The 12,057-nt window shown below is 52.3% G+C and overlaps 1 protein-coding gene across 2 annotated transcripts in view; it reads left to right on the forward strand.

The window, feature by feature from the left end:
* ERICH1 (glutamate rich 1) overlaps positions 1 to 12,057 on the forward strand; it is a 113,084-nt gene extending 101,027 nt beyond the window's left edge. The window contains exons 8-9 of one of the 2 annotated variants that reach the window (XR_003436210.1): positions 6,636 to 6,807; positions 6,841 to 12,057. The gene's annotated coding sequence lies outside the window, so the exon portion shown is untranslated. Of the gene's footprint in view, positions 1 to 6,635 lie in introns of both variants that reach the window. The other variant, XR_003436209.1, reaches the window with a different exon arrangement.

A 12,057-nucleotide genomic window follows, 5' to 3' on the forward strand; every position in this document is an offset into this window, starting at 1 on the left:
GTCCCCAGGGCCTCCCTGAGTCCCCTCCCCTCCCCCTGTCCCCAGGGGCTTCCTGAGTCCCCTCCCCTCCCCCTGTCCCCAGGGCCTCCCTGAGTCCCCTCCCCTCCCCCTGTCCCCAGGGCCTCCCTGAGTCTGTCCATCCCCTCTGAGGCTTTGGGGTCTTGTGCTGTGTGGTGACCTGTGTTCTGGGAAAAGTCTGGATGGGCAGAGGAGAGTTCGGTGTGAGGACCCACCGTGACCACAGTTTGCTGGGGGCCCAGAATTAATCTCTTTATTTATTTATTTATTTATTTATTTTTGGCTGCATTGGGTCTTTGTGTCTGCGCGGGCTTTCTCTAGTTGTGGCGAGTAGGGGCTGCTCTTCATTGCGGTGCGTGGGCTTCTCATCGTGGTGGCTTCTCTTGTTGCGGAGCATGGGCTCTAGGCACATGGGCTTCAGTAGTTGTGGCTCATGGGCTCTAGAGCGCAGGCTCAGTAGTTGTGGCCCGTGGGCTTAGTTGCTCCACGGCATGTGGGATCTTCCCGGACCAGGGCTCGAACCTGTGTCCCCTGCATTGGCAGGCAGATTCTTTTCCACTGTGCCACCAGGGAAGTCCCAGAATTAATCTTTTAGATGCCCTGAGATTCAGTCTGTTGACCCACAAGGTGGACAAATGCCCATCATGTCATCATGTGAAGATAATATTTATGACAGTACTTTGTGAACTGTGAAAAGTACAAGCTTTAAAAAATTAATATTTAAAACCTTGTTACCCGATCCTCGTGAGTCTGTAGCGTCAACACACTTTTCTAAAGCTCTTGTGTATTTGGCCTCTTTTATCACGTCTGTGTTTCCACAAGTTTCTCTGCACCACTAATATGGACGCAGGAAGTACCAGGGTGAAGAGTGAGCTCCTGGGAATAACGGATTTCATGCCCTGTCCACCCGACGTCGGACGACACCCTGGCACCCTTTGTGCTGGGTTTTCTGGCCGACGCTGGTTGGATGAGATGGAGGTGGTGAGCAAGCTCCCCCCTGGCGGGTCCTGAGCTGGAAGAGACACAGTAATGCTCACCTCATGAGCTGCTGCTTCACCTGAGCACCAGCTTCTCACTCTGAGCACAGAGGCTTCACTCTGGTCCTGGAGCACGGTGCTCAGAGCAGGACACAAACCACCCCTCAGCCCCCACAGCCCCTCCCTCCGCCTGATCGCACCTGTGCCCCCACTTCTTCCCCTCATCCCCGCCCCCTCCCCATTTCCCTGGATGAGCAATGGGGCCTCATTCCCTCTGCTCCCCACCCTCCTGGGGCAGCAGTCACCAGCTCAGGTTATGCCAGGTTGGGCGTTCCGTGTCCACCTGGCCGTGGTCGTGGCCGTGGTCCTGCAGGGCTGCATCTGCTGAGCCACAGAGAGCACCGTGGTCGCCTTCATGTGCATTCTGTTGCCCTTTGGAGCTCGTAACTGTTGCAGTTTTGTTGTTATTTGCTCAGATTTCTATGAAGCCACCACCACGTTAGCCACACGCTTTCTGACTTGCTGTCAAGTCGAGAGCATCGGGTGACCCAGCGGTTCTGGCCCGCCCCCCCCCACACCCGGTCTCCGCTGCGTGGCTGTCACCACCCGGTTCCACCCTTCCTTCCTTCCTTCCTTCCTTCGTCTCCTCCTTCCCTGGTGGGTATCCTGGTGTCCCAGCGCCATCTGATTACTACTCGTCTTTCCACATCAGATGTTCTGGCACCCTAACGAAAATCCAGATATACAATTTTAGAGTCTGTAGATAATTTTATCTCCTCCTGCCTAATTTTTATACTGTGTTTTCTTTCTTTTATATCCAATTGCATGGACTGGTACCTCCAGTATAATGTTATACAATGGTGCTAGTACTGGGTATGTTTGCTTTTTCTTGATTTCAGTGGAAGTACTCTCCTATGAAGCATGAGAATGTATTTTATACTTGATATATTTCTTAATGGTAAGGAAACATTCATCTATTTCATTTTATTCGGGTTTTTTTTGTTTGTTTGTTTTTTGTTTTTTTGTGATGCACAGGCCTCTCACTGTTGTGGCCTCTCCCATTGCGGAGCACAGGCTCCGGACGCGCAGGCTCAGCAGCCATGGCTCACGGGCCCAGCCGCTCCGTGGCATGTGGGATCTTCCCAGACCGGGGCACGAACCCGTGTCCCCTGCATCGGCAGGCAGACTCTCAACCACTGTGCCACCAGGGAAGCCCTATTCGATGTTATTTTAAAGAATGTTTTTAGAAATACTTTTTTAACAATTCTGAAGATGACCATAGAATTTCTTCTTCGGATTATTAATACAATGGATTATATGAATAGATAACTGTTATAGACCCATCGTAGCATTCCTTGATCACCTTGCGTTATTACTAATGTGCTATTAACTTTGTTTCTATATTTCATTTACATTTTTATATTGATGTTTATAGGTGGGTTGTTGAAAACCTGTATTTTCATTTGGTGCAGTCTTTAGGTTTTAATCACTAATGTTATATGCACTTTGTAGAAAACGTTGGAAGTTTACTTCCCTTCCCAGCGCTCTGGAAGCGATTTCAAGCTGTTGGAGACGGGTCTGTTCTGCCACAGCAACAGAGCCATGAAAAGACAGCTCGTCACCTGATTCCAGGATGAAAGTTCTCTATACCTGTAAACTATAATCTGGGGGGAAATTTGACTGATAAGCCAAGGCTGCACCAGGTGGGAATTTATGACTTTTTGATTCCCCAAAAAGATTGAAGTAAAAATGAAAATTCTTCGTGTCCAAACGGGAGTCAAGGTTAACGATACATGGGAAACACAACTTATGACCCACAGTCATTACAAATGTGGTTCATTCTCATCCCCCTGTGGTCCCTGCGTCCACCTGTGGCAGCTGCTTCTGTTCGGGCCACCGGCCAGTGGTGCCTGTGGACTTGACAGGCTTCAAGGACCACAAGCAAGTTGTGTGTGAGCTGGGGCACACCTAGCGTGTATGGTTTACCCATCAGGTCAGTGGGTAACGTTGTGTGGACGCAGGCACCTGAGCCCATGGGCTGCGTACAGGGGTGTGTCCGCCCAAGGAGGGGTTCGGGCTCCTGTGTCCTGAGATCCGGGAGGAGGGTGGTCATGGCTTGAAGCAGACACCAAGGCTGTTTGGTTGTCTGTGGGGACTGGGTCAGCCTGCAGGAGGCCGACGCACATGCACGGTCTGCCATCAGGCCTGGGAAACGCCAGCAGTGCAGGGGCGGGAACCCCTGCTCAGACACCGCCGGAGGGTGGGGTTCCCTCGGGCTCCAGGCTGTGTATTTTCTACCCTCATTTGTTCGTCTAGTCTCTGGAGCAGAGGGCTGCGCACAGCGTTTCTGCCGTTGTCCCGGCTTCTCCCTCCCATGTTTCTGGATTCGTCCCCTTCACTCGAGGCCCCTGTCCATCTCCACTCATCATGGCCCTGCCTGCTGTGGGCTTGAAATCCTCCCTCAAATGTGTGTGTGGAGTGTGAGCTCCCAGGGGTGGGGATTTCCATCTGCCCCGTCGCTGGCGTTCTGAACACACTGTGCACCCCAGGAAATGTTTGCCGAGTGGCTCTGGGGCGCTCCGTGTGTATGTGCTAATTTCATGGATGGCCGGAATGGTTGACACCGTTCTTCTTTGACTCCTTTTTTGTCTCCACGTTTTAAACATCTGTCCATGTGCTGTGTGAACACCTGGGTTCCCTCCAGTGCGTCCGACCTGCAGGTGATATGTGTCCTTGGACGCGTCCCCTCTTGCACCTGGGCCGGCTGCCCTTGCGTTACCGCTGATGGCTGTGCCAGAACTTCCTCCGCCCCTACTGTTGTCACCAGTATCCGACGGGGTCCAACTTTCCAAGCTTTTCAGAACCGATGGGTGTAGCATGGTGTCTGGTTGCTAGTTAGTGCTGCGTTTCTCTTACCTCCCGGGACTTAGAGGAATTCTGCCCACGGAGCATCCGTGTTCCCTCTTTTGTGCACCCGGTAGCAGTTTCCTGTGGCTGCCACGACAAGTTCCCACAGACACAGCACTCTTATTCCGCTGCAGGTCTGAGGGTGGAGCCTAAAAATGGGTTTCCCCTGGGGGTTCCGGGGAGAATCGGCTTCTCTGGCTTTTCCAGCTTCTAGAGGCGCCCACACTCCTGGACGGTGGCCCCGAGCCTCTCTGCCTGTTCTGTCCTCATGGCTCCTTTCTGACGTCCACCCCCCTATTAGAAGGACCCTCATGATTACACTGGACCCACCCAGACGATCCAGGGTGAATAACACCTGCAGCGTCCCTCTCATGTGACGACATAGTCGTAGATTCTGGGCCTTGGGACCTGAACTCCTTTGAGTGGGGAGCTGTGCTCATTACGCCCACCACGATTGCCATTCCAAATCACTTGCAAATTTTTCTGTTGAGTTTTTTGTCTTTTTCTGGATGATTTAAGGGAGCTCCTTGTATATTTTAATATAATATTATCCTGGTTGTGTGGCATACGCATGGCATGAGTCTAGGGTAAACTTCACTGAATATAAGTTGCTGAGGTTGACGTAAGTTCTGTCTTTCTTTCAACTTCATGGATGGTGTTTTGGGATTCTTGTTTAAAAGGCTTTCCCCACCTGTAAAGATCCTTCCTATGACTGTCCTACTTTCACTTTTCCCATTTGAGAATTAGTCTGTCTGCAGCCTACCTTTGCATCAAGGTTGTAATGAGGCAGTAGTGCTACTCTTACCCATGCAGTCATTTTCTCCTCACACAGACTAAATGACTATTCCCCACTTGCTTTGTGATGTCTCCTGGATCGTCTATCTGGGTCACTGTTTAAACTCTCCTCGTTCCATTCGTCTGTGAAAATGTTCCTGTGTCAGTACGATACTGAATTTTAAAAAAAGAGTTTCATCATTGAAAATTTAAAACAATTACTAGAGAAGAGGGCAGTACAAATACCCCATAGTCCCTGCCCAGCTTCCACAATGATGGGTCCTTGCTACCTGTATTGTGACTTATCTTCCCTCCTTTGTCCCCTTTTAATAGAAATCACATTTACTAACAGGCATTTCTGCTTTCATATTAGTTTAGAATAAATTGTTGAGGTCAACAGAAAATCCAGCCAGAAGAGGAAAATCCATAGCTTCAGACACTTGTAATAATAAAAAAGAATGACTGAGAATAGATTAATTAAGCATGTGACTCAAAAAGCTGGGGAAAGAACAAAAAGTTATCTGAAGGGACGCAGAGGGAAGGAATTACTACAGATAAAAGCAGAGTTTAGGGTTTCCTTGGTGGCGCAGTGGTTGAGAGTCCACCCGCTGATGCAGGGGACACGGGTTCGTGCCCCGGTCCAGGAAGATCCCACATGCCGCGGAGCGGCTAGGCCCGTGAGACATGACCACTGAGCCTGCGCGTCCGGAGCCTGTGCTCCGCAACGGGAGAGGCCACAACAGTGAGAGGCCCATGTACCACCAAAAAAAAAGCAGAGTTTAATGAGAGGGAAAGGGGGTGACAAACATTCTTTGGAAAACAGAGTAGATAAATCATTAGATGGCCTCATCCAGGCAACGTGGGGAGGCACAAATACACAAATGGCAAAGGCTGCGGTGAGAGTGACAACAGGAACACGAAATGTAAAGCATCCTAACGGGTCAGGTGCTCCGTGTGGCTCAGATCTGCTTGGAACCCGCGTGGCTGCTCAGACACAGAGGCAGGGGCTGGGCTTCCGTTCCTGGTGAGGCCTCTTCCTGGCCCGAGGACGGCGCCTGACCTCCGCCTCTTCTTACAAGAGCACTGATCCCACCTCGGGCGCCCCCCTCCTCACTCCCACCCGGGGGTGCACTTGGGGGACATTATGTCCAGAGCACCAGGGTTCCTGCGCCCGCCACCTCCTCTCTGGGGCCCTGTCTGCGGAGGGGACGTGAGGGGCCAGCACTGCAGCCGGCAGCCCACTTGGGGACCCCAGAGCTAGGGGACCCGTGAGGGTTTCTGAGCTGCCCGCGGCCTCGGGGCAGGATGCTCCCGCACTGTGTGCAGTGAACGCCCCGTCGGGACACACAGCACTTCTGTGATCATCTCTGGGCCAGGGGCTACAGCCCGTCCATCTCCCTGCTGACCCCGTTTTGTGGGAAAACGTCTGAGCTTGGGCCGTCTGCCCACCAGGCTGGGCGCCGAGGCCCTGTAGGGGCGGGGGCTGCGGCCCCTCAGCGTCTGTCACGGCCGGAGCCTCGCGGGGCTGGGTCCCTGCCGAGGTCTCATGTGGATAAATGCGCTGGCCTGAGGGAGGGCCCGCGTTCCAGCACTGAGGTCTGCACCACACAGCTTTCCCTCCAGAGGAGCGACAGGGAGGGGTGGAACGTTAGTAACCACAAGCCAGACAGTCGGGTTCATCAACTTTCGGGCTGCATGCCACTGTCTTAGCTGCTTGGGGGACACAGGTCCCAGCGGTGCCTGGAAAAGCCTCCTTCTGTGCCTGGACAAAGAAACACCGTTTGAGGAGCCCAGCAGGGACAGAGCATGGCGACAGCCACCTCCCTGTGCCCCGGGTCACCGTCTGTCCATCCGCGGGGTGTCTAGGATGGGCTCTGGGCTGGCTGGGCATTTTAGGTGACATTTGCTGCAGATTATTTTCTACAAACAAGTAAAAGGCTGTCTCTGGCTGGTCCTCAGGGGGAAGCAGGGACTGAATCAGGGCAGCGGTCTTTGACGATCCAGTCCTGGCTGCTTGGTCGACTGTCGTGGGCTTGGTGTTGGGCTTCCTGGACTGTTTGCTGGAGACGCAGCCTGACCTCAGCAGGGCCCTGGGCAGGTGAGTGCAGAGGGCGGGCTGGGCCCTGGGCAGGTGACCACAGGTGAGGGGCTGGGCCCTGGGCAGGTGAGTGCAGAGGGCAGGCTGGTTCCATGGGCTGGTTGCTGCAGGCTATGGGCCAGGGTTCCACTTTTGCACCTGGTCTGGCCGTGTCCATGCGCACGGTCAGTCTCTCGTTCTGAAGTGACGAGGGCTCCCTGTCTCAGGCTTGGCTGGAGCACAGACCCCGGACCCACCCTCGGAGCCCAGCTTCGTTTCCGAGCGCCCTTCCTGGGTGATGCACGGGGCTGAGCCCCGCCCAGGAGTGACCGCTGGCCTTTCTGGCTGTTTTGTTCTCCTCTGAGTGACCACTTTATCCGAGGGCTCGGCCCCACACGGCCAGCACTCCGACGTGGTCTTCAAGGGGGGGGTGTGCTTCAAACCTGCAAAAGGAGGGCCGTGTGAGGAGAGGCCCTCTGGTTTCTCCCGCGAGGTTGGCCCCCATCCTCTAACCAGGGGGAACGGGCCTGAAAAGACGCCAGTGCCTTGGAGCTAAAACGCGGAAAGAGAGCAACAGTGTCCTTCCTTGAGAACACCCGCCTCCAGGCTTTGTGATAGGAGAGCAACACCCCTGCTCTTTGGGCAAAGAGAGTCCGAAGGCTCCGCCCTACAGGGACTGCGTGGTCCTCTTCTCAGAAATGTCGGACGCTGGGTACTTACTGATGGGAATTTGTACCGAATCCATCCTGGGGAAATGTTCAAGCCCAACGCTGGAGCGGAAGATGTTCCAGGGAAGCTTGCTGTCACCTCGTGGCAGTGCGTGGCCTGTGACAGCTGCACAGCTGGGGGGTGTGCGGGGGTATCAGGGCCCCAGGCGAGGCCCTGACGTTTCAGCCTTTGACTTCAGAGAGCTGAACGCTGGCTGTATTCCCACGTAACTACTGCACTTGGAGGAAAGTAAGAGCAAGTGGGTTTGCAGTTTACAGCTGTTATTCTAAACATTCCCTTTGTGAGTAAAAAATCCACCCATAGGTTTGTAAAACAACGGCCGTCCTGCTACAGGGCAAACAGCCCTGCTTCCTGTAACCTGAAGGGAAAACACGCCAGGAGTTTTCCTTGAGGAGCTGCCGGCGGGAAGGGCCGGGTGGGGCCAGAGGGGACTCAGGGTCCCGAGCGCCTCCGCAGCGGAATGTCGCTCAGGAGTTGATGTTCTGTGTCCTCTGCCCAGAGGAACGTCTCGTTCGTTTTGGTTGTAAAGCAGCCATTTGAAAACTTTTAAAAAGCACTAATGTTTCACACTAAGTCAGCAATTCAGATAATTGTTTAAAACTCTTCAAAATGATGCCCATAGATTTTACACTCACTCTGGGGATACAGAAATGTTTTCCAAAGGCTCAGAGCTCACTGTGCTGTGGAGGCAGTTCACACAAGGCAACAAAAGGTCAGAGCAGCAGCAGGGGAGGCGGACGGGGCCTGGCCCGGAGGAGGGGCGCACAGGCCCTCCCGGGGGCCATCCCCAACGGGTGGACCGTCCATGCGGGAGCCTGAGGGGGGGGACAGGCAGGGCAGGGCCGCAGCCGCTCTGCCCAGTGTTCCCCCAGAGTACAAGAGGCGTGGGTCCTCCAAGACCCCTCAGAGGCACGTCCTAGGGAAAAGCTGTCCAAGACACAAAATAAAGGGAAGCTTGTATGCTGCCATTACAAGGACCTTTTCACCTGCGGGCACTCACCCCTAAGAGACTCTGCCATTTCTTCAAGCTGTCACGTGTCACCGGGAGAGACGCGTGGCATCAAATGACAGCAGACCTGTGACAACGTTTGAAATCTCCTGCCCTCAGAGGACGGCAGGCAGCAGTTGGCGAGGTGATTTTGGCCCATCTATGCACAAAAGACCCCCTTCCTCATGTTTTGCTACATAATGTGTAAAATATTGATTATTGCCACAGACTATCTTTTTTAAAGGAAAAGATAGCAGGTGTGTTTGTATTTGCGTGTTTAGGATTTGCAGTCTAATTAACCCTAAAATGGATCTGTGGGTTCACACAATTAAAACAGCACACAGCAAAACCAAGTGAAGCGAGCAGAGCATCAGATTCCACCCCGGGGCACCTGCCACTGCGCACGATGATCTCCTTCTGAATTAGGTGTGGCTCTCCCCTTGGAAGCTGGGCAGGGACACCGAACGGCCGGCTTCTGGAACTGGGGCAAAGCACCTTAATTTCCGACGAAAATTATTAAAACCAAGTGTGTTTAGCTGTTTAACTCATTTACGTGAGAGGAACTGAAAGGAGTTCTCAGGAAAAGGTAGAAACTTTCCACATTCACGGGATGCGCCAGGAGCTGCAGGAAGGAAGACGCCTCAGGAGCCTCCGTGTGTGACCATGACGGAGTCTGGGGCTGGAAACGGTTCATGCTGCTCCCAAGCTGGCAACGTTGGAAGCCAAGTAGAAAAACAGAGGAATTCCGAGCATTTAGAGACAAACCGGTAACTGGGGAGAGCGACAGGGACCCCAGGTGCTGGCTCTCCTGTGTCCGGGTGGGTCCTGGGTCTTCCTTCCTCAGGGAATTGGGACGATTCCATCTGGGGAAGGGGCCAGGTGGCAAGTTTCCAGTTGAAGGAAATGCAGTTATTACTAAACTCTTTGATGCCTAGAACCCCCGTCAAAATGCTCTAGAGGAAGGAGACAGAAGGAGAAGGAGAAGGAGAAGAGGAGGGAGAAGACGGTTCACTCTCTGCACACAGAGAATCTTTGCCTGGGAACAGCAACATTCCGAGAGTCCTTGTACTGAGAACCAGAGGACGGGGGTCCTCTCAGACCGTCTGTTTCCTCATCTGAGGGCAACTGGGTTCTCCTTACAGGGCTCCATCAGCTCCTACTTCCTGAATGAACACTCCTCTCAGCCCAGGCTGGGTCGCGGGGTCTGTGAAAAACAGCTGAACTCTAGCAACTTGTCTAAAGACAAGAGAGATTTAGGGAAAATTCAGATACGGCTCAGTAGGCTCAGTAACCTATTCTCTGAAGGAAAAGGGTACTTTTACAGGACAGACAGCAAAGATGAATATGTTAAAGCTTGATAGTTCGTTGCCCACGTGGTATCCCTGCGAAGACTGATTTATTTTCAAATAGGAACGTCTTCTGCATCACCCCCAGATGTTTCTCTTTTACCTCAGTAGGTAACTTTTACCTCCAAAAGGTCAAATATTGTTTCTACTTCCTGTCCTCATGTAAAAATCAAGAACCCTTTCTAACACGTTTCTAATTATACTCCAGGCTCATCTTCCTCTAATCACGTTCAGTGTACAATTGTGACAAAAGTGACATTTTTTTCCCTTTTTCTTGGGCCAAGGATGCTGCCACAGAAAAATAATTCCTGCCTATTTTGAAGTCTGTGGCACCAATCTGAAATAATGGCCAATCACTGAGCTCATCATTTGGAACTGCTGGGTAATCCATCCAGCAGTGTGGGAGCAGGGCTACAGCTGCCCCGAGGAAGGTCCTGCAGGATGACCCAGGAAAATGGGGGCAGAAATGAGAGAGAGGGGAGAGGGAGACAGACAGAGCACAGGAGCTACTGCCTCTGATTAGAAATTGCTTCAAAATTACATATAAACGGTGACAGCCAAGTGGTCTGCCTGTTCCGTGATGTACTCTCTGAGTCAATTGACTCATTTTCTCCTAGGACATTGATAAGACTTTCTCAAGGCTTTTTTTAAATCTAGGAAATATTAAGTACCTCTTAATGCTCTTTGGAGAACAGAACCCTTTCTACCAACTTATGTCTCTATGATAGGAAGGGAAAAGTTATGTTCTCATCTTACCCACTAGAGCTGCCTATAGGTAAAGAAATCTCAGAATCTTGTCCCACTGGGGGGATGAGTATGAATATTATTTTGAAAGAAATTGTACCCAAGTTAGACCCCGTGAATATGGGATTTAAAAGTGGGAATTCGTGTGGTCCCTACTGAAACATGAAGCATGCAGGTCTGCAGCGCCATCAATTCAAAAGCCAGTTTTTAAGGGTTCTTAACACATATGATCTTCCCCCGGATCCTCAGGGAAGTGTTCCAGGACCCCCCGTGGATGCCTGAGACCGCAGAGAGTACCGGACCCTACATACACGATGTGTTTCCTGTCCACACACCCCTGTGACAGAGCTGTAATTTATAAGCTAGGCACAGTGTGCCGAGTTCCCAGCATCACTCCTCCTGAGCTTTGGGGTCATTACTAAGTAAAGTAAAGGTCGCTTGAAAACACGCTGTGACACCTCGGCAGTTGATCTGATAACCAGGACGGCTACTAAGTGACTGACAAGCAGGAGGTGCTGGTCGAAGGGGTGATTCATGCCCCGGGCAGGACGGAACAAGATTTCATCACGATGCTCAGACGGTGCACAATTTAAAATTTATGAAGTGCTTTTTACTTCTAGAATTTTCCATTTAATATTTTCAGATCACAGTTGACCACAGGTAATTGAAATTGTGGAAAGAGAAAGTGTGGATGGGTGAGGGCTACCGTATTTCAACGAACGACGGCCAGAACACAAAAAGTAGAGCCTGGCCCACACCTGCAGCAGGCAGCCCAGGGCCCAGCCCGTCCTCTGCAGTCTCGGCCCAGGGCCCAGCCTGCGGAGGTCACACGTGTAGGGGGTCCTGCAGCCAGTCCATGAAGCCCAACAACAACCCGGTGACAGTCGACCAAGCGGCCAGGACTGGATCGTCACTGACCGCTGCCCTGAGTCTGTCCCCGCTTCCCCCGAGGACCAGCCAGAGACACCAGTCCTGAGGAAGCCCTTCTAGTTGGGCGCACTGCACCTGCCCCACCTCAGCCTCCGTGAGGGCCCCCAAATACCCTCCCTTCTCCCCCTGGACAGCTGCCCCACGGCCCTGCCTGCCTTTCAGCCTCTCCCAAAGGCTCCTGACCAAGGCCAGCCCCCCTCCCCAGCAGGTTCTGTGTGAACGGCCTCTGCCCACTCTCATCTGGGTGGTTTTCATTTATTTCCACAAGATTGATTGGATTTTCTTGGTGTCCTGACATCTGCAGTCCTTAGGCACTGGTGTAGATCTGTTTGTTTTCCCTTCTCAAAGTATCGTATATTCTTGGTATCAGTAATCTGTAACATCTATGGATGAACTGATCTGACCAGCATATACTACGTGCAGCTTTGAGGAAAGCCCCTTAATCTGTCAACCCATGGAAACACTGTCTAGCTTGTAGCATTTCCATTATTTGAGGTGCAATTTCAAATCCTGCAGCAACATGCCATCAGATTACTCTGTGGGAAAGGATGGAAGGGGTACAATTCT

This window comes from Aethalodelphis obliquidens, unplaced genomic scaffold (assembly GCF_003676395.1).
Source record: "Aethalodelphis obliquidens isolate GAN/ISIS:26980383/991018 unplaced genomic scaffold, ASM367639v1 scaffold25, whole genome shotgun sequence".
NCBI lineage: Eukaryota > Metazoa > Chordata > Mammalia > Artiodactyla > Delphinidae > Aethalodelphis > Aethalodelphis obliquidens.